The sequence below is a fragment of the Carassius carassius genome, chromosome 28 (assembly GCF_963082965.1).
Source record: "Carassius carassius chromosome 28, fCarCar2.1, whole genome shotgun sequence".
NCBI classification, from domain to species: Eukaryota; Metazoa; Chordata; class Actinopteri; order Cypriniformes; family Cyprinidae; genus Carassius; species Carassius carassius.
Genome location: NC_081782.1, coordinates 18619619 through 18642597, shown reverse-complemented (window position 1 = coordinate 18642597; position 22979 = coordinate 18619619). Strand labels below are relative to the sequence as shown.

The 22979-nt window shown below is 46.4% G+C and overlaps 7 non-coding genes across 7 annotated transcripts; all 7 read right to left on the bottom strand.

Annotated features, from left to right (window-relative positions):
- Nucleotides 1-7171: 7171 nt before the first annotated feature.
- trnat-cgu (transfer RNA threonine (anticodon CGU)) lies at nucleotides 7172-7245 on the bottom strand. The gene has a single exon. It is a non-coding gene; the product is annotated as a tRNA-Thr (tRNA).
- A 477-nt stretch (nucleotides 7246-7722) lies between these two features.
- Nucleotides 7723-7796, bottom strand: trnat-agu (transfer RNA threonine (anticodon AGU)). Its single transcript has one exon. It is a non-coding gene; the product is annotated as a tRNA-Thr (tRNA).
- Nucleotides 7797-7910: 114 nt separating this feature from the next.
- On the bottom strand, nucleotides 7911-8000 carry trnar-ucu (transfer RNA arginine (anticodon UCU)). Its single transcript is given in 2 exon segments — nucleotides 7911-7946; nucleotides 7964-8000. It is a non-coding gene; the product is annotated as a tRNA-Arg (tRNA).
- A 180-nt stretch (nucleotides 8001-8180) lies between these two features.
- On the bottom strand, nucleotides 8181-8254 carry trnat-ugu (transfer RNA threonine (anticodon UGU)). The gene has a single exon. It is a non-coding gene; the product is annotated as a tRNA-Thr (tRNA).
- A 587-nt stretch (nucleotides 8255-8841) lies between these two features.
- Nucleotides 8842-8915, bottom strand: trnak-cuu (transfer RNA lysine (anticodon CUU)). The gene has a single exon. It is a non-coding gene; the product is annotated as a tRNA-Lys (tRNA).
- Nucleotides 8916-9567: 652 nt separating this feature from the next.
- On the bottom strand, nucleotides 9568-9657 carry trnar-ucu (transfer RNA arginine (anticodon UCU)). The gene is given in 2 exon segments: nucleotides 9568-9603; nucleotides 9621-9657. It is a non-coding gene; the product is annotated as a tRNA-Arg (tRNA).
- Nucleotides 9658-9837: 180 nt separating this feature from the next.
- On the bottom strand, nucleotides 9838-9911 carry trnat-ugu (transfer RNA threonine (anticodon UGU)). Its single transcript has one exon. It is a non-coding gene; the product is annotated as a tRNA-Thr (tRNA).
- Between the last annotated feature and the right edge of the window lie 13068 nt (nucleotides 9912-22979).

Genomic DNA, 22979 nt, shown 5'->3' with positions numbered 1-22979 from the left:
TGAAGCGTATCCACGGCAGGATTTAATCCAACACGATAAACATTGGGCCACGCTGCTAGCGAGAACGCGGCAGCTGTGTGAGCCGTCATACACTGGCCATCTTTGCCAGCCTCCGCGCCGTCCCTCAAACTCTGAAGGCTGGATTGTGCAGAGTGTCTGAGGGGGCGCGCGAATGAGAGCTCAGTTCAATGACGCTCGAGGTGCCTTTGCTGCGAGACAGTCAATGTTAGAGAACATGAAGGAAAACGCATGCATCAAACTCGCTGCGTTTCGTTGTGTATAATCCTGAAGCGTATCCACGGCAGGATGTAATCCAACAAGATAAACATTGGGCCACGCTGCTAGCGAGAACGCGGCAGCTGTGCGAGCCGTCATACACTGGCCATCTTTGCTAGCCTCCGCGCCGTCCCTCAAACTCTGAAGGCTGGATTGTGCAGAGTGTCTGAGGGGGCGCGCGAATGATAGCTCCGTTCAATGACGCTCGAGGTGCCTTTGCTGCGAGACAGTCAATGTTAGAGAACATGAAGGAAACGCATGCATCAAACTCGCTGCGTTTCGTTGTGTATAATCCTGAAGCGTATCCACGGCAGGATTTAATCCAACAAGATAACATCGGGCCAAGCCGCTAGCGAAAACGCGGCGGCTGTGTGAGCCGTAATCCACCATTTGAAGAGCAAAAACTGTTGATTAACGCGCTCGAGTGGGGGAGAGCGAGCACATGGAACTCCAGTGCATCACTGTATTCATATTCAAGCCGCACATATCGGCCCTAACCAACACCTCGTGCGGGGCCTCGGCGACCGCAGAAGCGAAACGGTGGGGGTTAGACGCGAGGCGACTTAAGAAATACACTCCAGAGCGCGGATACTTCCTAATGGCGTTAGTGCACAGGGGAAGTGTATGCATATTTTACTGTAGCCATAGGCTATCAAGGAGAGAACCTGTAGAGAGGCTGCAACGAACCTCTCATAAGTGCCTCCTCGTGATAACCCATCATACGGCTCCTACCTTTCGTTGACTCATCGCGTCCGCGGAGAGGAGTATACTGCTCGTAGATGATCGCTGAGAACGCGAGATAATAGGGCACAGAAGATTCGCTTCGTACTGAAGGAATGAAATCTGAGGTAAATGGCGCGCGGCACCAGGTATATATATGCCTACGCATGCTGGGCGGTGCCACGCGCTATTTGGCCAATATGATTGGCGGGATGGTATAGGGCTTCAGACATTCGTCACACCGAAGGTGTTCCCCATACGTGGTGACGTCACCGCAGCATCGAAGTGACCTATGAAAGGGAACCACTTTATGCCTTATAAAATACTCCAAACATTCCAATTTTGTTTCCACACATTTCCCCGTCATGTTTCTCCATATACACTCTTTTTTTAAATATTTGAATTTCTGCACCCAGTAACCATTTGCAATCGGCTCTTTAAAAACATAATCTCTAAAAGCACAATAAATCATTTTCACAGTACATTCCTTAAAATCATACAGTTTTTCCCCTAATTTCACATGAATACATTTCACTTTTGGCTCTCCTTCCATACTTTCTATTCTTTTTATCCACTCTTTAGGTATTGCATTTTTAATGATTTCATATTTATTTTTTATTACTTGTTCACTGTAATCCTCTTTTGCTTCCTCCATTGCATCTACAATAAATTGTGTTGGTAAAAACCCTTCTTTAAATTCATACAAAACATCTCTCACTCTTGTTATCCCCACTTCCATCCATTTCTTTAAAAAAATTCCTTTGTCTTGTTTTAAAATGTTTTGGTTTAAAAACAGAGGTTGATTTAAAATGTTTTCTCTCCCATGTGGATCATACTCAAGTCTATCTAAAAATTTTCCCCAGGCACTAAACATTTCCCTATAAAACTCTGGTAAGCACTCTGTCATCCAATTCTTTGTTTTCATCCATAAAATCCCATCCCCCATGTTAAAATCCCCACATTTGTTTAAAAAATATTCCATTGTCTTTTTCCATGCAGTTTTGTGACCATCATCTAGATCTTTTTTTTACTATTTTAATTCTTAATCTATTTTTTCTCTTTTCAACATCAATTAATCCCATCCCTCCTTTCCCTACTTCTCCTTTTAATGTACTATATGCATTTCTTGACGGTTTACTATTCCATAAAAAATCTAAAAAACATTTTTCCAACCTTTTCTCCACCCACATTGGCATAGCAGTCACATATAAAACATACCACAACTTTGACACCATTAACACATTTAAAATTAAAACCTTCCCTTTTAAACTTAATGTCCTCAATTTCAAAAAATTTAACCTTCTTTCAATACCTCCTACTATTTTTTCCCACATTTTTTCTTTAACATTCCTTTCTTCTTTTCCCATTAGAACACCTAAAATCCTTATTTCTTTTGTTTCTTTAAAATGAAAATACTCTGTTAAAACAGTCACTCCTCCAAATCTCATATATATAGTTTTTTCGTCATTTATCTTACCTCCTGATCCCCTACAAAACATCTGTACTACCTCCATTACTTTATTAACACTCTCTATATCTTTAACTATTATTGTCGTGTCATCTGCATATTGAAATATTTTTTTCATTTCCCCCACTTCCTTCAATGTTTATCCCTCTTATGTCTTCGTCTATTTTAATAGCTAATCCCAATGGTTCTGCAACTAAAGAATATAAAAGCGCTGATAATGGACATCCTTGTCTTATTGATCTAGTAATTTTAAAACATTCAGTTAAAAAAACATTATACTGTATTCTTTTTATTGCTCCCCTATATAAAATTGTAATCCACTTGATAAAATTTTCCCCAAACCCGTACCTTCTTAAAATTCCAAATAAATATTCATGCTCCACTCCATCAAAAGCCTTTTCGAAATCCAAACTAATAACATATCCTTTTTAGTTTTTTTCTTTCATATATCTTATCCCATCTATTATACTTAAAGTTGTGTCCGCTATATCTTTCCCTTTAACTCCATACACTTGATTTGTTTCAATTATGGTTGGCATTACCTCTTTCAATCTGTTGGCTCAAACTTTTGTTAAAATTTTCAGATCTGTATTCAACATTGGAATTGGTCTATAATTTTTTAAGTCTACTTTATCTCCTTTCCTTTTATATATCAACTTTAATAATCCCATCCCCATTCTCTGATTCATTTCCTCTTTTTTAAAGATCTCTTCATATACTTCTTTTAAAATACTGGTTAAAAAATCTTTACAACCAATATAAAATTCACTCCCCAAACCATCTATACCTGGACTTTTATTTTTGTTTAATTCACTTATTGCTCTTTTTATCTCTTCTTCTCTTATCTCTTCATCACACTCTTTTTTGTCTACTTCTCCTACTGTTGTTTTTATTTGCTTAAGTAACTCCAATTTCTCTTCTTCCTTCAACCCCTCAGTACTAAACAGGTTCTCATAATATGCTTTTACTTATTTTAATATTTCCTCATTTGTTTCCACCACTACACCATTTTTTCCTCTTATTTCTTTAATCATTCCAGCTTTCCCTCTTATTTTTTCTAGATCAAAGAAAAACTTTGTACATTTTTCTCCCTCCACAGTATATTTAGCTTTACTTCTTAGTCTTGCTCCTTCATATTTTTTCTCTTCCATTTCTTTTAATATTCCTTCCAATTCTTTTATTTTTTTGTATATCTTTCCCATTCTCATTTAATTCCTTTTCCAATTTTTCTCTTATTTCTCTCTCCTTCTTTCTCTTACATATCTGTATTAATTTGCAATACTTTATTGTGAATTTTTTAACTAAATATTTAACATTTTCCCACCATATCCTTTTATCTTCACTGTACATTTCATTCTCCTTTTCTTTTTCAATAATTTCTTTAATACTTAAAACATACTCCTCATTCTTCAAAACCTCTACATTTAAAACCCATACACCCGGCCCTCTTTTCACTGAACTCCAGTCTACTTGCAAAAAAATTGGTTTATGGTCACTTAAGCTTGATTCTTCATATTTAATGTTACCGATAAATCCTTCAATGTTCCTTGTACACAAAATAAAATCAATCCTTGTCTTACACATAAAATTCCCTACTAATTGCCTGCTTGAATATTCTTTCTTTTTTTCATTTCTTTCTCTCCATACATCAATCATATTATTTTCTTCCATTAATAATTTCAGTTCTTTTCTTCCTTTATCATTTTTAAAAACCATTCCCTCACCCATTTCTAATTTACTGAAAACGGTATTAAAATCACCCATCATAATAACTTCTTTATGCTTTTTTAACAAATCTCTTAATACATTAAAATATTCCTTCTTTTCATTCTCTACAGTCGGTGCATGAAAATTAACTACAATAACTTTTTTCTCCTCATACTCGATTTCAACCGCAATACATTTCCCATCTACGTCATTATATATTGTTTTACATGATACCCCACAGTTTTCTTTTATTAAAATCGCAACTCCTCTTCCATGCCTCCCATCACCATTGTTATATAAAATCTCTCCACTCCACCTTTTCCTTATTTCAGTCATGTACTCTTCCCTCCAGTTAGTTTCTTGTAATAAAATCACATCCTCTCCTTTACACATTTCTTTCACCTTTTCAAATTTACCCATGTCCATCAATCCCCTTGCATTAAAAGTAACACAACTTAAAACCATTAAAATAAATAAAAATAAATACATAAAAACCATTATTTTCCATCTTCTCCCTCCAGCCCTCTTAATACTTCATATCTGTTTACACTTTTTACTCGGCCCCTTGTCATTAACTTTTTTCTTGCATTTTCCACATTTGGTTTTACCTTTAATGTTCTTCTTCTACTTTGTCCTCTCTCCCCTCTGTCTTTTCCCATGTTGTCCATCCTTGTTTCTTCTTCAATGTCCATTTCTTTGTTTTGATCATACATTTTTTGTCCATCACTCTCCACATTATCCAAAAGATTTTTAAAACTGTCCGATATTTCCATTTCTGTCCATTGGGTATTCTGTTCTGCTGTTTGTTCCTCATCCATATCATTCTTTTTTCCTTCTTCTTCTTCCTCTTGGTTGCCTGTTCCTCCTTCTGTTTCCTTTTGTGATAATCCTACATCCCCTTGTCCTTCATCAATATCTCCTTCCTCTTCAGTGTTTCCTTCATGCACCTGTCCGTCCACCCGATGCTCCAGACCTCCTTCCTCTCCCTCCATCCAACACTCACACTTGTTTAAAATCTTTTGACACTCCGGGCATCTGACCGCATTGCAATCCCTTGCGAAATGTCCCCTGTCCTCGCACTTGTGACACTTAAATTCAGGGCATTCTTTAAGCAGATTATCCGGGCTCATGCACAGCTTACAGGTCTTCACCTGGTGGCTGTGCATCACCCTAAAGTACTGCGGCCCTTCTGCTGTTTCCAGCTTTGTGCTGTAGGGCAATGATGCCACCTCCTTGGGGAATCTCACTTTTAAAAACCTTGTCCCATCCTCTATTTCAGTGCCTGGGTAGCATCTTCTTTTTAATTTTGAAATGGGATTAACTCCCCATCCCTCCAATTTTCTAAAAATGTCTTTATCATCAAGGTAGACAGGCAGGTGCATGAAGGAAACAACATAATCTCTATTTTGCAGTTTCTTTATCTCACAGTTCACTCTTTTAATTAACAATCCCTCAGTCAGTTCATCACATGTTTCTTCTTTCTCCATTGTCAGTTCAGATTCCTTTCCTTATCTTGGCCTTAGTGCTAAAATTTTACCATATACACATTTTTCCGTCACCGCTTTAATAATATCCACAGCTCTCACCTCATTTACGTTCTCCACATTCACAATCACAGTTGCCTCCTTTAAGTATTTCCTTTCACCAACTTTATTTCTTGCATCTTGTTTTTTACCATGTCCTGCTCGTTGTCGATACTCCAGTCCAGGGTCGTTTGCCATGCGTGTCTCTCCAGCCTGTCCAGTGTCGTTTGCCAATAATCCGTCCATTGTACAAAAATCACACAAAAAAATAACCACCCTCCAGCCAGCAAGATGCTGCTGTTAGGTGGTTTAAAACTGAAAAAAACACACAAAAAATAAACTAAAGTCCAAAAAAAACCTCACAAAACAAACACTAACAGAAAAATCAAAATGGAGGAAAGCCTTCCTCTCCCAACTGCAGCCAACACTTCCTGTAGCTCTCTAGCGCCCTCAGGTTGGTATGGCCGTAAGCCTGAAGGCACCGCTGGGATTCAAACCCGGTATCTCCTGTTTACAAGACAGACGCTTTAACCAACTTAGCCAGGGCATCAAGCAGAGCACTGGGAGGGTGAGTAAGTTGATCAAAACATCCAGCAGTAAGGACAGAGGACAAAATTTTTTGACTCAAACCCACAAACTTCATATGGGCTTACACCGCAGACTAATAGTCCAATGCGCTACACTCTGCGCCACATGCAGTAACTCCTTGAAGGCTTGCAGCAGTCCTAAACCAAGGATCACGTGTTTGCAAGGCAAGCTCTTTGACCAGCTGAGCAATATTGCATTGCTGAGAAGACTCTGGTTAGCATTCTTCGGCAGCATCTGAGAGGTGGTGGCACCAAGCAGAGCACTGGGAGGGTGAGTACGTTGATCAAAACATCCAGCGGTGAGGACAAAGGTCCAAGGGCTGGTCAGCTTTTGAGATTTTTCAGAACTTTCTGTTGCCCGAGGGCATAAGCGTGCAATTTAATGATAAACGAAAGGCCAGAAGTCACCAATCTGTTTTGACTCAAACCCACAAACTTCATATGGGCTCACACCGCAGACTAATAGTCCAATGCACTACACTCTGCGCCACATGCAGTAGCTCCTTCCAGGCTTGCAGCAGTCCTAAACCGATGATCACGTGTTTGCAAGGCAAGCTCTTTGACCAGCTGAGCCATGCTGCATTGCTGAGATGACTCTGGGCAGCATTCTTCGGCAGCATCTGAGGGGTGGTTCGCAAATTAAATTGCATGCTGTGTGTGTGTGTGTGTGTGTGTGTGTGTGTGTGTATTTCGGATGGGTTAAATGCAGAGCACAAATTCTGAGTATGGGTCACCATACTTGGCTGAATGTCACTTCACTTTCACTTTCAAGAGCATCAGCATTATCGGGATCTGATTTGGAAATAGAATTGCCTGCTGCCTTTGCTATCCCTGTTTGCAGTCCGATCTCAAAAAAAGCACATGCTTGAGGCAGACATGAGGGATGCTAAAGGCACCGCTGGGATTTGAACCCAGGATCTCCTGTTAACGAGACAGACCCTTTAACCAACTAAGCCACGGCACCAAGCAGAGCACTGGGAGGGTGAGTAAGTTGATCAAAACATCCAGCGGTGAGGACAAAAGTCCAAGGGCTGGTCAGCTTATGAGATTTTTCACAACTTTCTGTTGGCCGAGGGCATACGAGTGCAATTTAATGATAAACGAAAAGCCAGAAGTCACCAATCTGTTTTGACTCAAACCCACAAATTTAATATTGCCTCAAACCGCAGACTAATAGTCCAATGCACTACACTATGCGCCACATGCAGTAGCTCCTTCCAGGCTTGCAGCTGTCCTAAACCAAGGATCACTTGTTTGCAAGGCAAGCTCTTTGACCAGTTGAGCCATGCTGCATTGTTGAGATGACTCTGGGCAGCATTCTTCGGCAGCATCCGAGGGGTGGTTCACAAATTAAATTGCATGCTGCTCTAGCACTCCTCTGCACCCCCTTTTTACAGAGAGCAAAACCTCACAGCCCAAGGCAGCACTTGATCACCAGCAAAGGCACCGCTGGGATTCGAACCCAGGATCTCCTGTTTACTAGACAGGCGCTTTAACCAACTAAGCCACAGCACCAACTTGCATGTCCCCAGTAAGAAAGTGAGACTTAGAGTTTTATAACTGTGGAGGGGTGGCAAGAGAGAATATGTGTTTGTTGGCCAAGCGCCATTAACATAATGCCAAAAGAAACGACTCTGGTGGGACTCGAACCCACAACCTTTGAATGGCCTCATCTGGCAGTCTAGAAGTCCAATGCGCTATCCATTGCGCCACAGAGCCATGTGTGGAGCTTTTTTTTCCTGGCTTGTGCCAGTCCGTTGAATTGAGTTCAGGCATTTGGGGAGCTGGAAGGACAAGATATGTGGGTCTCTCTGCAATTGGTATGTGGTTGGAAAAGTGGAGGATCTGTAAGGGCTTCCTTTCCAAGAAAGAACCCACAGAGCAGAGCCACCTGTTAAAAGGCACCGCTGGGAATCAAACCCAGGATCTCCTGTTTACAAGACAAGCGCTTTGACCAGCTAAGCTATTGCGCCTTGCTGTATTGTTGACTTGGGTCAGAATTCTTTGGCAGCAGCTGAGGGGTGGTTGACAAATGAAATCGCATGCTGCTCTGACGCTCCTCTGTACCGCCTGATTGCGCAAAGCAAACCACACAACCCAAGGTGGTGTTTGATTACCAGCAAAGACAGTGCTGGGATTTGAATTCAGTATGTCCTATTTACGACACAAGCTTTAACCAACTAAGCCACAGCGCCAACCTGCACACACTCTCCCATGGAGCGGCACTTAGAGGATAAAAGCATCCAGATAAGAGGCCAACGGCCAGGCTCTGCACAGCCTAAAATAGTTTTTTGACAACTGATTCGGGGTGGCCAGCTAGCCTATGGGTTTGTTGGCCAAGTGCCATTAGTTAACCTTTGAATGGACTCATCTGGCAGTCTAGAAGTCCAGTTTGCTATCTATTGTCCCACAGAGCCTGTCAGCAACTGTTGACCTGTTCAAAAGAGCATATGCATTATCAGGATCTGATTTGGAAATGGAATTGCCTGCTGCCTTTGCTATCCCTGTTTGCAGTCCGATCTCAGAAAAGCACATGCTTGAGGCACACAAGGGATACTGAAGGCACCGCTGGGATTTGAATCCAGGATCACCCGTATAAGAGACAGACGCTTTAACCAACTAAGCCACAGCACCAAGCAGAGCGCTCAGATGGTGAGTAAGTTTATCAAAATATCCAGCAGTGAGGACAAAGGTCCACGGGCTGGTCAGCTTATGAGATTTTTCACAACTTTCTGTTGCCCGAGGGCATAAGCGTGCAATTTAATGATAAACGAAAGGCCAGAAGTCACCAATCTGTTTTGACTCAAACCCACAAATTGAATATTGCCTCAAACCGCAGACTAATAGTCTAATGCGCTACACTATGCGCCACATGCAGTAGCTCCTTCCAGGCTTGCAGCAGTCCTAAACCAAGGATCACTTGTTTGCAAGGCAAGCTCTTTGACCAGCTGAGCCATGCTGCATTGTTGAGATGACTCTGGGCAGCATTCTTCGGCAGCAGCTGAGGGGTGGTTCACAAATTAAATTGCATGCTGCTCTATCACCCCTTTTTACAGAGAGCAAAACCTCACAGCCCAAGGCGGCACTTGATCACCAGCAAAGGCAACACTGGCATTCAAACCCAGGATCTCCTGTTTACTAGACAGGCGCTTTAACCAACTAAGCCACAGCACCAACTTGCATGTACCCAGTAAGAAAGTGAGACTTAGAGTTTTATAACTGGAGGGGTGGCCAGAGAGCATATGTGTTTGTTTGTCAAGCGCCATTAATAGAATGTCAAAAGTAACGACTCTGGTGGGACTCGAACCCACAACCTTTGAATGGCCTCATCTGGCAGTCTAGAAGTCCAATGCGCTATCCATTGCGCCACAGAGCCATGTGTGGAGCTTTTTTTTCCTGGCTTGTGCCAGTCCGTTGAATTGAGTTCAGGCATTTGGGGAGCGGGAAGGACAAGATATGTGGGTCTCTCTGCAATTGGTATGTGGTTGGAAAAGTGGAGGATCTGTAAGGGCTTCCTTTCCAAGAAAGAATCCACAGAGCAGAGCCACCTGTTAAAAGGCACTGCTGGGAATCGAACCCAGGATCTCCTGTTTACAAGACAAGCGCTTTGACCAGCTAAGCCACGGCGCCTTGCTGCGTTGTTGACTTGAGTCAGAATTCTTCGGCAGCAGCTGAGGGGTGGTTGACAAATGAAATCGCATGCTGCTCTGACGCTCCTCTGTACCGCCTGATTGCGCAAAGCAAAACCACACAACCCAAGGTGGTGTTTGATTACCAGCAAAGACAGTGCTGGGATTTGAATTCAGTATGTCCTATTTACGACACAAGCTTTAACTAACTAAGCCACGGCGCCAACCTGCACACACTCTCACAGGGAGCGGCACTTAGAGGATTAAAGCATCCAGATAAGAGGCCAACGGCCAGGCTCTGCACAGCCTAAAATAGTTTTTTTGACAACTGATTCGGGGTGGCCAGCTAGCCTATGGGTTTGTTGGCCAAGTGCCATTAGTTAACCTTTGAATGGACTCATCTGGCAGTCTAGAAGTCCAGTTTGCTATCTATTGTGCCACAGAGCCTGTCAGCAACTGTTGACCTGTTCAAAAGAGCATTAGCATTATCAGGATCTGATTTGGAAATGGAATTACCTGCTGCCTTTGCTATCCCTGTTTGTGTGGAAGATTTTTATTGGTCAATATGTAAACTAATCAGGCATAATCAATGTGACTCTAGCCATTTATGTATGAAGTTATTCTACTGTTATAATCATGCATTTGAGTGTATGTAGAGGCCTGCCTGAGAATGGAATGTGCAGAGAGTGCAGGGGTATAGTATAAGGTGCATCTGCACACTCTATTTGGACAGTAGACAAAATATATGATCAGACCTCCTTGGTGCAGACATTACCAAAATACAGCATATAGTAAAGTTGGACACCCTATTTTGACATAAGACAAAATATATGATTAGGCCTCCTCGTTTCACTTAAAATAAATTCTACATCCTAAAAGCAAGCTGGAGAGACCGCCATAAAAGGTAAAAGAGTTGATAAACAGAACCATATGCATGAAATGTATTGAACATGGGCACGCCTTCAGAAGCACTGTATAAAATAGAGAACCGACACAGACTCGACAGACTGTTCTGCAGAGCTTTCTCGGTTTTATTTTCTCTTGAAAATAAAATCTTTCTTATGGAAACCAAACCCCGAGACAGTGTGATTCCTCAGATCCATGGCAGACGAAAATACACTACATTTGGCGACCACGAAGGGACTGGAAAGGAGCAGCAGAGTGGACGGCCGCTTTTGGGCTGACTGATGAGCAACACACACACACAGTGGTGGCCACCATAGAATATAAGGTAAGCATTTTTGCTTATATAATTAGTGTGTGTTCTTGACCGGTCAATTCTGAGCGGTAAGGTCACTTAAAATCTGCTCTTCCAAATTTAGAACTAATTAAATAAAAATGGAGGGTTTTGTTTCCAGAAGAAAAACTGCATATACATATTTGGTTTACTGAAAGGTCTTTTGGAAAAGGCCTGATTTTAATCTGGATAGTGTAGGCAGAAATACATTGCATGCAATGGTCTGTGTTCATTGTGGGCTGGGCCTATAAGGGACAGCAATACACGTGAGCCAGATGTATTATAGAGGAAAAGTCCTTTGGATACCGCTCTGTATATGTAAGATACAGAGGTCTGAAACGGAAAGGCGGAAAAAGTCCTTAGGGAAGGCAGAAAATCCTGTATAGTACTGATTTTTACTTTGTTGAGGAAGTGTATCAGTGAAAGAGCGAGTAGAGCTGACAGGTCACTCAGGAGAGTGTAGAGTACTCTGTATTTATGTACGTTTTAATGTAAGTGTCTGTGTGACTGGCTGTGTTGGTGTGAAAAAATAGATTCTATATCTGGTGGAGCAAGAGGTGCTCTCCCCTCCTGGACCATCACTTGAGAGTGATTAGGTTACAGAGACGGATAAGTGCAGGAGCACTAAAACAATAAAGTTAACTGTATGAATGTTGTTTTAGAGAAAAAATAAATAAAAATGTTCCAAGAAAGGGACTGTGCAGAATATAAAAATAATAATAAATTAATTAAAATAAGATATGCATTTATTATTTAATAACTTATATTAATAGATGAATTTAAAAGATGCATGTGCATAAAACTTAATATCTAATATGTGAAGACATCTAAAATTTGTATCTTGTTATCCCTGGGATACAGTATGAAAGTTTATCCATTACAGAGTTTCAGAGATTGGGCTTGTGTAAATTAAATAAATAAATCAATTAATTAAAATAAATAACTTGTGCAATGCGGAATGAGAGCAAGATTGGGTGACCAAGTTAATAGACATTTTGATTCAAAAGCCATAGGCATTTTACAAAAAGGAAGGGAACTAGTTGCTTAAATATTTAAATTAAATTATTTTATTTGCAATAATAGGAATTATTTTATGTTGGTTAGGAAACATTAATTTAACAATACCAGTCTTTATTTTACGATATGCATGTCATGCTGTTATAAAAGGGGTTATTTTGTTTTATTGCAGTATACTTAGATAATAAAGGTAGCTGATTTCTGCATTTTGCAAAGAAGAAAAAAATGCTTGCTATTTTCCTGCAATTAAGAACTTGCTTTACTAACATAGAATAAGAGAACTGCTGTTTTCAACCAGATGATTTTGTTTTTACTAAGGAAGCACTGAAAGAAGAGGTTGAAAAGTGAAAATTAGAAAAAGAGCTGACTGCTCAGACAAAATTTGGTCAGAAGTTACATAGCTACATTTGATTAATGCAGTTGTCACACCCAGGGGCTGGCTATGCTTTAACTAAGCCACACCCCTTCTCAACTTCCACCTCGAGGAGGTCCCCAAACCCGACCCAATGGCCAAACAACACGAGAACAAGTAAGTGATAAAACAATCTTTATTTAAATATTTAAAAATAGCTTGGGGAATAGGGAAAGGGCAACTAAAACTAAGCTCTGACTCGGCCCTCCAGATGGGCTATAGCCGGGAAGAGGTCAGGGAGCAAGGGGGCCACGGGGATCCGGGGCGTGGGGCTCGGGCCCCGGCCTGAGTCTTAGGTATCCGTAGCGCCCTCCTTCTTCCTCCTCTTCGCTGAATACAGCTCACGGTAAGTACTGGTTCACACAGTTCGTTCTCGAGGTGCCCACTCTCTTTCTCTTCCTCCACAGGCAACGGCTCTTCGCTGATTACAGCTCGCAGTAAGTACTGATTCACCCAGTTCGTTCCTTGGGTGCTCACGCTCTTTCTCTTTCTCCACAGGCAACGGCTGGGACACACAGGCACAGTTAGTTCAGCTTGGTTTTGCTCTCACCTCTTCGCTGATTACAGCTCACAGTAAGTACTGGTTCACACAGTTCGTTCCTTGGGTGCTCACTCGCTTTCTCTTTCTCCACAGGCAGCGGCTGGGACACACAGGCACAGTTAGTTCAGCTTGGTTTTGCTCTCACCTCTTCGCTGATTACAGCTCACAGTAAGTACTGGTTCACACAGTTCGTTCCTTGGGTGCTCACTCGCTTTCTCTTTCTCCACAGGCAGCGGCGTAAGTACAGGTTTCCTCAGTCTCTCCTCGTGTTACCCACTCTCTCTCCTTTTCTCTCCACAGGTATCAACTTGGGCACAATAGCACAGTTAGTTTGCTTTGAATGGCTCTCACCTCTGGGCTGGACACAGCGTACTGTAAGTACAGGGTTCGCTCTATTCCTCCTCGTGTTATTCACTCTCTCTCTCCTTTTCTCTCCACAGGTATCAACTTGGGCACAATAGCACAGTTAGTTTGCTTTGAATGGCTCTCACCTCTGGGCTGGACACAGCGTACTGTAAGTACAGGGTTCGCTCTATTCCTCCTCGTGTTATTCACTCTCTCTCTCCTTTTCTCTCCACAGGTATCAACTTGGGCACAATAGCACAGTTAGTTTGCTTTGAATGGCTCTCACCTCTGGGCTGGACACAGCGTACTGTAAGTACAGGGTTCGCTCTATTCCTCCTCGTGTTATTCACTCTCTCTCTCCTTTTCTCTCCACAGGTATCAACTTGGGCACAATAGCACAGTTAGTTTGCTTTGAATGGCTCTCACCTCTGGGCTGGACACAGCGTACTGTAAGTACAGGGTTCGCTCTATTCCTCCTCGTGTTATTCACCTCTCTCTCCTTTTCTCTCCACAGATATCAACTTGGGCACAATAGCACCGTTAGTTTGCTTTGAATGGCTCTCACCTCTGGGCTGAACACAGCGTACTGTAAGTACAGGTTTCCTCTGTTTCTCCTTGTGTTACTCACTCTCTTTCCTTTCCTCTCCACAGGTATCAACTTGGGCACAATAGCACCGTTAGTTTGCGTTGAATGGCTCTCACCTCTGGGCTGAACACAGCGTACTGTAAGTACAGGTTTCCTCTGTTTCTCCTTGTGTTACTCACTCTCTTTCCTTTCCTCTCCACAGGTATCAACTTGGACACAAAACACAGTTACTCTGCTTTGGATGGCTTTCACCTCTGGGCTGGACACAGCGTACTGTAAGTACAGGGTTCGCTCTATTCCTCCTCGTGTTATTCACCTCTCTCTCCTTTTCTCTCCACAGATATCAACTTGGGCACAATAGCACCGTTAGTTTGCTTTGAATGGCTCTCACCTCTGGGCTGAACACAGCGTACTGTAAGTACAGGTTTCCTCTGTTTCTCCTTGTGTTACTCACTCTCTTTCCTTTCCTCTCCACAGGTATCAACTTGGGCACAATAGCACCGTTAGTTTGCGTTGAATGGCTCTCACCTCTGGGCTGAACACAGCGTACTGTAAGTACAGGTTTCCTCTGTTTCTCCTTGTGTTACTCACTCTCTTTCCTTTCCTCTCCACAGGTATCAACTTGGACACAAAACACAGTTACTCTGCTTTGGATGGCTTTCACCTCTGGGCTGGACACAGCGTGCCGTGCTATCTCCGGAGATCTGAAGCACGCTCACAACATATACTGTACTGAACTAGGCTAGGACCAGCAATCTCCTTGTCCTCCCACGCCGAAGTGCGTGAAGGCGGGGGTTTATCTGACAGGACACACGGCAATACACAGCAGCCCACAGCAATATACAACACCACGTCAAAATTATAGGTTTTCACAGCACGAAGACTCACCCACCACACTCAGTGTACGGAAAGGACACCCGTCTTCCTTCACTTCGCTTGGTTCGGATCTGGCGATGGAATATGCGGCCTAGCTAGTGATGTCGTCGTTGCGACTACTTCAATAAGTATTCCTTCGGCTCTCCCACCACACTATATTAGGGGTAGGGCCACCCTCCTCCTCCTGGAGAGATCTACACAACGCCAGGTCAATATACAGGGCACTTTCGACTGGCTCTTAGTACTCACATCAATGCCACTTCCAATCCCCTTTTTCACGTCGTCTCAGTTCGCCGTATAATCTGTTCACTTCTCAACCTTTAAGGTTCGCGATGTCTTCACAATCATACAATTCCAGCCTGAGGGAGAGAGAGAGTTAGACAGCTACCAGCAGCGTACCAAGACGGGCACAACCCAGTGCTTCACACACACCAAAGAGAGCTTCCCAGACTGTGAAATAACTTGGCCTTAAGTACTGCCTTGTCCAGCGTATCCTCCAATCACCAACCGCTGTCCCTAACTAGGCACAGGTGCATCGAATTCCCTGATTTTCCTTCTTACGGCGCTACCGGAAGTTCCGGTGTTCTGTTTTTCCGGTCCGGGCGGAAACACTTCCGGGCGGAACCAAACTTCCCGAATTTTGGTTCCGCCCCTAAAGATCGTCACCTTGTGACATCCTCCCCCGCCAATCCGTTCTAGTCCCTAGAACGTCCTCGGGCTGTCCACTCCCCATAGCGGGCAGGGGGTCGGCCTCGGTTCTCTCGCTGGGATCGTCTCACTGGTGAATCGGGCTCAGCTTGTTCAGGGGCTGCTTCTGGTTCTCTCGGGGCGATCGGGGGTGGTGCCACCACGGGTCTCCCTGGTACCACAGCCCAACCTTCAATCCAGGGGGCCGCTGGTACAGGTTCCGTGGGGACTTCTTCCACGGCTTCAGGGTAGTTAGGGCATGGGCGAATCATGTTCCGGTGCACCACACGGTCGGGGCCTGACTTCCCTTCTGGCCGGATGGTATAGACCGGCTGCCCCGGCCTCTGCTGCCGGCAGACTACATAAGGGGTGGCCTCCCAACGGTCACTCAGTTTCCCCTTCCCCTGCCGCCGATTATCTCTCACCAACACCCTCTCTCCTGGCAGTAGAGGGGCTTCTCTAGCAGTCCGATCATACAACCGCTTACTTTTCTCTCCTGCCGTCTGTATCCTTTTCGACACCTGCTCGTAGGCGAAATGCAAGCGCTGGTGATGGCGCCCCACCCACTCCGTTACACTTGCTTCCTCTTGGTCGGCTATCACTCCTAGGACCAGGTCAGTAGGCATTCGTATGTGTCTGCCAAACATCAGGTAAGTGGGAGCGTAACCCGTAGTACTATGTATACTGTTGTTATAGGCCTGTAGGAGGTTTGGCAAGGCACTCACCCAATCGTCCTGCCGTTGTTGGTCCAAGGTCCCCAGCAGCCCCAATAGGGTCTGATTGAATCTCTCACAGCCGCCGTTCCCCTGAGGATGATACGAAGTGGTGTGAGTTTTCGTGCAACCGTACAACTGGCATAGTTCTCTAATTACCCTGGACTCAAAGTTGGCTCCTTGATCGGAGTGCAGAAACTCCGGGCATCCGAACGTCTGGAAGACGGCCCGCCATAAAACTGTAGCGGTGGTGGTTGCAGTCTGGTCGAGGGTGGGGATAGCCCAAGCGTACTTTGTGAACAAATCCGTTATTACCAAGATGTTCTGGTAGCGATCTCGTGGTCGGCCCAGTGTCAAGAAGTCCATAGCCATGATATGAAGGGGGGCCTTCGCATGGATGGGTACCATTGGCGCTCGGACCTCCCGTCTGGACTTAAACAATATGCATCTCGGGCAAGCTTGAATTAGGGCGTGCACCGATGCCTCTAGCCCGGGCCAAAAGAAGAATCTCCTAAGCAGGGACACGGTCCTCTCCTGTCCCTGATGCCCCAACTGGTTGTGGTACGCCGAAACTAAAGCCGTTACCTCATCTGCGGGTACCACGATCTGGCGTACTTCTTCGCCCAACTTCGGGTCACTGACCCTTCTGCACAAAACGCCATCTCTCAGCTCCAGCCTGTCCCATTGCCCCAGCAGCCTCCTCCCAGTATCCGTCTGGGCTAACCTCTCCGCTGGCGTCAGCCGTCGGCCCTGTTCCAGCCATTCTCTTACCAGCCGCACATCTTGATCCCTGGCCTGTCTCTCCCTCCACCGACGGGGATCCCATCCCCAGTTCTCAGGCACGGCCTCTTGTCTGCTGCCTGGTGCCTCTACTGCTCCTACCATATAGCCCTCCTCCGGGCTGGCCCCTCCGGGGCTTTCCGCTTCGGGCAGCCTTGAGAGGGCGTCCGCGTTCGTGTGTTCACGCCCTGGTCGGTACTGTAGTTGATAGTCAAAGTTGGCCAGTTGGGCCACCCACCGCTGCTCCACGGCTCCCAGCTTCGCCGTCTGCAAGTGTACTAAGGGGTTATTGTCTGTAATGATCGTCACCTTGGCACCCCAGAGGTAGTCTTTAAATTTCTCACTTAGGGCCCACTTCAACGCCAGCAGCTCCAATTTGAAAGAACTATAGTTCGCATCGTTCCTCTCGGCTGGGTGGAGGCTCCGGCTGGCGTACGCGATGACCCTCTCAACTCCGTCCTGCCGTTGAGCCAACACCGCTCCCAGCCCGAGATTGCTGGCATCTGTATACAAAAGGAATGGTTTTGTGAAATCTGCGTATGCCAAGATAGGGGCCTGTAGCAGCTCCTGCTTCAATGTCTGGAACGCCGACTCACAATTTGCATCCCAGTCTACGTTGGGCGACCCCCGGCCCCGGTTACGACCTGTGCCAACCAGCAACTGATTAAGGGGTTTAGCAATTTTTGAAAAGTCCTTTATGAAACGCCTATAGTATCCCACAAATCCTAAAAAGGATCGCACTTGCCTCACTGTCCTCGGGGCCTTCCAGTCCTTCACGGCCGATACCTTTCCAGGATCTACGGACACTCCAGCCGCACTGACCACGTGGCCCAGAAAGTTGACTTCTCTCCGTAGTAAGTGACACTTATTGGGCTGTAGTTTCAATCCGTACTTCTCCATGGCCCGAAAGACTTCCTCGAGGTGCCTCAGGTGTGAATCAAAATCTGGGGAGTAGACAATCACATCATCCAGGTAAACTAATACTGACTCCATTAACTGACCTCCCAAGCACCGCTGCATCAGCCGCTGGAAGGTGGCCGGAGCGTTACAGAGCCCGAAAGGCATCCGGTCCCATTCAAATAGTCCAAACGGGGTTGTAAAGGCAGTCTTCTCCCGGTCTGCTTCGGCCACCTGCACCTGCCAGTAGCCACTGGCCAAATCTAGGGTAGAGTACCATGCCGACTGCGTGAGGCTGGCAAGCGAATCTTCGATCCGTGGCAAGGGGAAAGCGTCTTTCTTAGTCACGAGGTTCAGCTTACGGTAGTCCACGCAGAATCTCCAAGCCCCCGTCTTCTTTTGCACCAGCACTATGGGGGCCGCCCACGGGCTGCTGCTTTCCCTAACAACTCCTTGCTTCAGCATGCCTTGCAGGAGTGTACGTACCTCGGTATACAAAGTGGGCGGAATTGGGCGATACCTCTCCCGGCTGGGCCCTGCATCCCCGGTAGGTATATGATGTTGTACCACCTGGGTGCATCCGTAGTCTTCATCGTGGGTGGCGAACACGTGCTGCCATCTCCGAAGGAGGGCCTGTAACTTCTGTGTCTGTGCCTGCTCTAAATCCTCCCCTTGTAACGACTCACCCGCCAGGTGGCTCGGCACACTCCTCTCCATACCACCCCATGGGGTGTCTACTTGTGTCGGGGCCACCTCGATGACAGTGGGGCACACCTGACGAAAACTAATATCCCTCTCTTCCCTTACTTGGTGGGATGTAACCGTTGTCAGACGGGCTAATCGTTGGTGCCGATGTAGTTGCACCGCGTATGGATGTACATTCCGTATCCTCACGGGGACTCTCCCCCGCCGGACCGTCGATAGTCCTCGTGCCACTTCCACTTGTGGACAATCCACATGGGGCTCCACCAGCACCCACTCTTCTGGGCCCGCTCTTCGGGGCGGTACTCGCGCCCACACAACAGCCTCACTTTTTGCGGGGACAGACAAAGCAAAACGACACATCACTCTTCCTACCTCTTCCTGTTCCCTGCGGACTTGGCTCATTTGCACCCTTCGACAGTCAGCTACCACACACTCCCACTTGGGCCTCTCTGCAGGTGGTATCTTCGATACGGGCCTAGCCCGAAATAGCTCTTCCCAGCAATCAGCGAGGACATTCATGCCCAACAGGGCTCGATGTGCACCCAGACAATGGTCTTGCACGATAATCACACCTTTCTGGGGGACCATCACTCCGTGAACCTCTAGGTCCGTCAATCGGTAGCCAATATATGGGATGTCGAGGCCGTTTGCGCCCTTCAGAGTAAGCCAGGGGGCCTCCGCCCCTGGTGCCCCTTGTTTCCCAAACACTTCTTCGGATAAACTCTCAGCAAACAACGTCACTTGGGAGCCTGTGTCTACCAGGCATTGAATCTCCTTGCCGCACACTCTCACCTTCGCCACGGGGCTACGCCCAATCATCTGGCTCCTAGAGCCATATCCTCTTCCAGGGTCTTCTCGAGGGGTCCCGGCCACACGACCCACAGTGGCCGGCCGACCTAAAAACCCCCTTCTGACGCCCTGCGGGGCCCACACTGACGGCTATAGTGACCTGGTTTGCCACAGCGGTTGCAGATGGGTCGCCCTTGCTCGTCCCATTCGAAACGGGGCCGGTTAAAGTGGTTCGGGCGCCTGAACGGCTCTCGGCCTCCCTCTGAGTACACTCGGTCTCGGGGCGCCGGCCGTGGTTCCTCCCGCGCCCGTCCTTGGCGCAATTCTCCTACGAGGGCTTTAGACAGTTCAGACATCTGATCGCGGACATCTTTCAAAAGTTCAGCCTTCAGTGCTTGCTTCCAGTCAGGGCCTCCGGGTTGTGCTGGTGCTACTTCACTGACAACCGCACACACTGGGGAACCACTCACCTCAGTCTCATCACCTTCCAGGGCCAGTGCCTCTTTCTTCAGATCTTCAAACGTAAGACCCGGGTCCCTTCGAAACTGGATACGTAGGCTCTGTCTCACCGGACCCTCCTTCAACCCCAGAAGAAACTGGTCCCGCAATAGAGTCTCTCCATCTCCCAACCCGTGGTCCCGACGGGTCTGTAGTCGGGCGAATTGCTCTCGCAACCTCAGGGCGAAAGCTCTAATCGGTTGGCGGGGGCCCTGCTTACAATTGAAGAACTGGGAGCGAAGGGCAGCTACGGGGGTGTGGTCACCATACTGTTCAGTGAGGAACTGGAACACGGTTTGGGCGTTGGCTCTAACGGCTTCGGGGGCGGCATGCACCTCTCGCCGCGCTTCTCCATCCAGGGAGTTTAACACAAACTGAAGCCGCTGGGCTGCACTAAGGCCCTGTAGGTCGGCCAAGTACTCTAGTTGAGCCTTCCATTCAGACAATCGTACCTCGGATTCTGTCCCCCCATATTTTTGAATCCAGGGGCTCCCCATAAAAACGGGCATGGCACGGGGTTGGGCTGAAAGCCCCGCGTTGTCGGTCATTGGACGACCTTGGTTACTCAACTCGAGGTGGAAATCCTGCCGACTACGCCAAATCTGTCACACCCAGGGGCTGGCTATGCTTTAACTAAGCCACACCCCTTCTCAACTTCCACCTCGAGGAGGTCCCCAAACCCGACCCAATGGCCAAACAACACGAGAACAAGTAAGTGATAAAACAATCTTTATTTAAATATTTAAAAATAGCTTGGGGAATAGGGAAAGGGCAACTAAAACTAAGCTCTGACTCGGCCCTCCAGATGGGCTATAGCCGGGAAGAGGTCAGGGAGCAAGGGGGCCACGGGGATCCGGGGCGTGGGGCTCGGGCCCCGGCCTGAGTCTTAGGTATCCGTAGCGCCCTCCTTCTTCCTCCTCTTCGCTGAATACAGCTCACGGTAAGTACTGGTTCACACAGTTCGTTCTCGAGGTGCCCACTCTCTTTCTCTTCCTCCACAGGCAACGGCTCTTCGCTGATTACAGCTCGCAGTAAGTACTGATTCACCCAGTTCGTTCCTTGGGTGCTCACGCTCTTTCTCTTTCTCCACAGGCAACGGCTGGGACACACAGGCACAGTTAGTTCAGCTTGGTTTTGCTCTCACCTCTTCGCTGATTACAGCTCACAGTAAGTACTGGTTCACACAGTTCGTTCCTTGGGTGCTCACTCGCTTTCTCTTTCTCCACAGGCAGCGGCTGGGACACACAGGCACAGTTAGTTCAGCTTGGTTTTGCTCTCACCTCTTCGCTGATTACAGCTCACAGTAAGTACTGGTTCACACAGTTCGTTCCTTGGGTGCTCACTCGCTTTCTCTTTCTCCACAGGCAGCGGCGTAAGTACAGGTTTCCTCAGTCTCTCCTCGTGTTACCCACTCTCTCTCCTTTTCTCTCCACAGGTATCAACTTGGGCACAATAGCACAGTTAGTTTGCTTTGAATGGCTCTCACCTCTGGGCTGGACACAGCGTACTGTAAGTACAGGGTTCGCTCTATTCCTCCTCGTGTTATTCACTCTCTCTCTCCTTTTCTCTCCACAGGTATCAACTTGGGCACAATAGCACAGTTAGTTTGCTTTGAATGGCTCTCACCTCTGGGCTGGACACAGCGTACTGTAAGTACAGGGTTCGCTCTATTCCTCCTCGTGTTATTCACTCTCTCTCTCCTTTTCTCTCCACAGGTATCAACTTGGGCACAATAGCACAGTTAGTTTGCTTTGAATGGCTCTCACCTCTGGGCTGGACACAGCGTACTGTAAGTACAGGGTTCGCTCTATTCCTCCTCGTGTTATTCACTCTCTCTCTCCTTTTCTCTCCACAGGTATCAACTTGGGCACAATAGCACAGTTAGTTTGCTTTGAATGGCTCTCACCTCTGGGCTGGACACAGCGTACTGTAAGTACAGGGTTCGCTCTATTCCTCCTCGTGTTATTCACCTCTCTCTCCTTTTCTCTCCACAGATATCAACTTGGGCACAATAGCACCGTTAGTTTGCTTTGAATGGCTCTCACCTCTGGGCTGAACACAGCGTACTGTAAGTACAGGTTTCCTCTGTTTCTCCTTGTGTTACTCACTCTCTTTCCTTTCCTCTCCACAGGTATCAACTTGGGCACAATAGCACCGTTAGTTTGCGTTGAATGGCTCTCACCTCTGGGCTGAACACAGCGTACTGTAAGTACAGGTTTCCTCTGTTTCTCCTTGTGTTACTCACTCTCTTTCCTTTCCTCTCCACAGGTATCAACTTGGACACAAAACACAGTTACTCTGCTTTGGATGGCTTTCACCTCTGGGCTGGACACAGCGTACTGTAAGTACAGGGTTCGCTCTATTCCTCCTCGTGTTATTCACCTCTCTCTCCTTTTCTCTCCACAGATATCAACTTGGGCACAATAGCACCGTTAGTTTGCTTTGAATGGCTCTCACCTCTGGGCTGAACACAGCGTACTGTAAGTACAGGTTTCCTCTGTTTCTCCTTGTGTTACTCACTCTCTTTCCTTTCCTCTCCACAGGTATCAACTTGGGCACAATAGCACCGTTAGTTTGCGTTGAATGGCTCTCACCTCTGGGCTGAACACAGCGTACTGTAAGTACAGGTTTCCTCTGTTTCTCCTTGTGTTACTCACTCTCTTTCCTTTCCTCTCCACAGGTATCAACTTGGACACAAAACACAGTTACTCTGCTTTGGATGGCTTTCACCTCTGGGCTGGACACAGCGTGCCGTGCTATCTCCGGAGATCTGAAGCACGCTCACAACATATACTGTACTGAACTAGGCTAGGACCAGCAATCTCCTTGTCCTCCCACGCCGAAGTGCGTGAAGGCGGGGGTTTATCTGACAGGACACACGGCAATACACAGCAGCCCACAGCAATATACAACACCACGTCAAAATTATAGGTTTTCACAGCACGAAGACTCACCCACCACACTCAGTGTACGGAAAGGACACCCG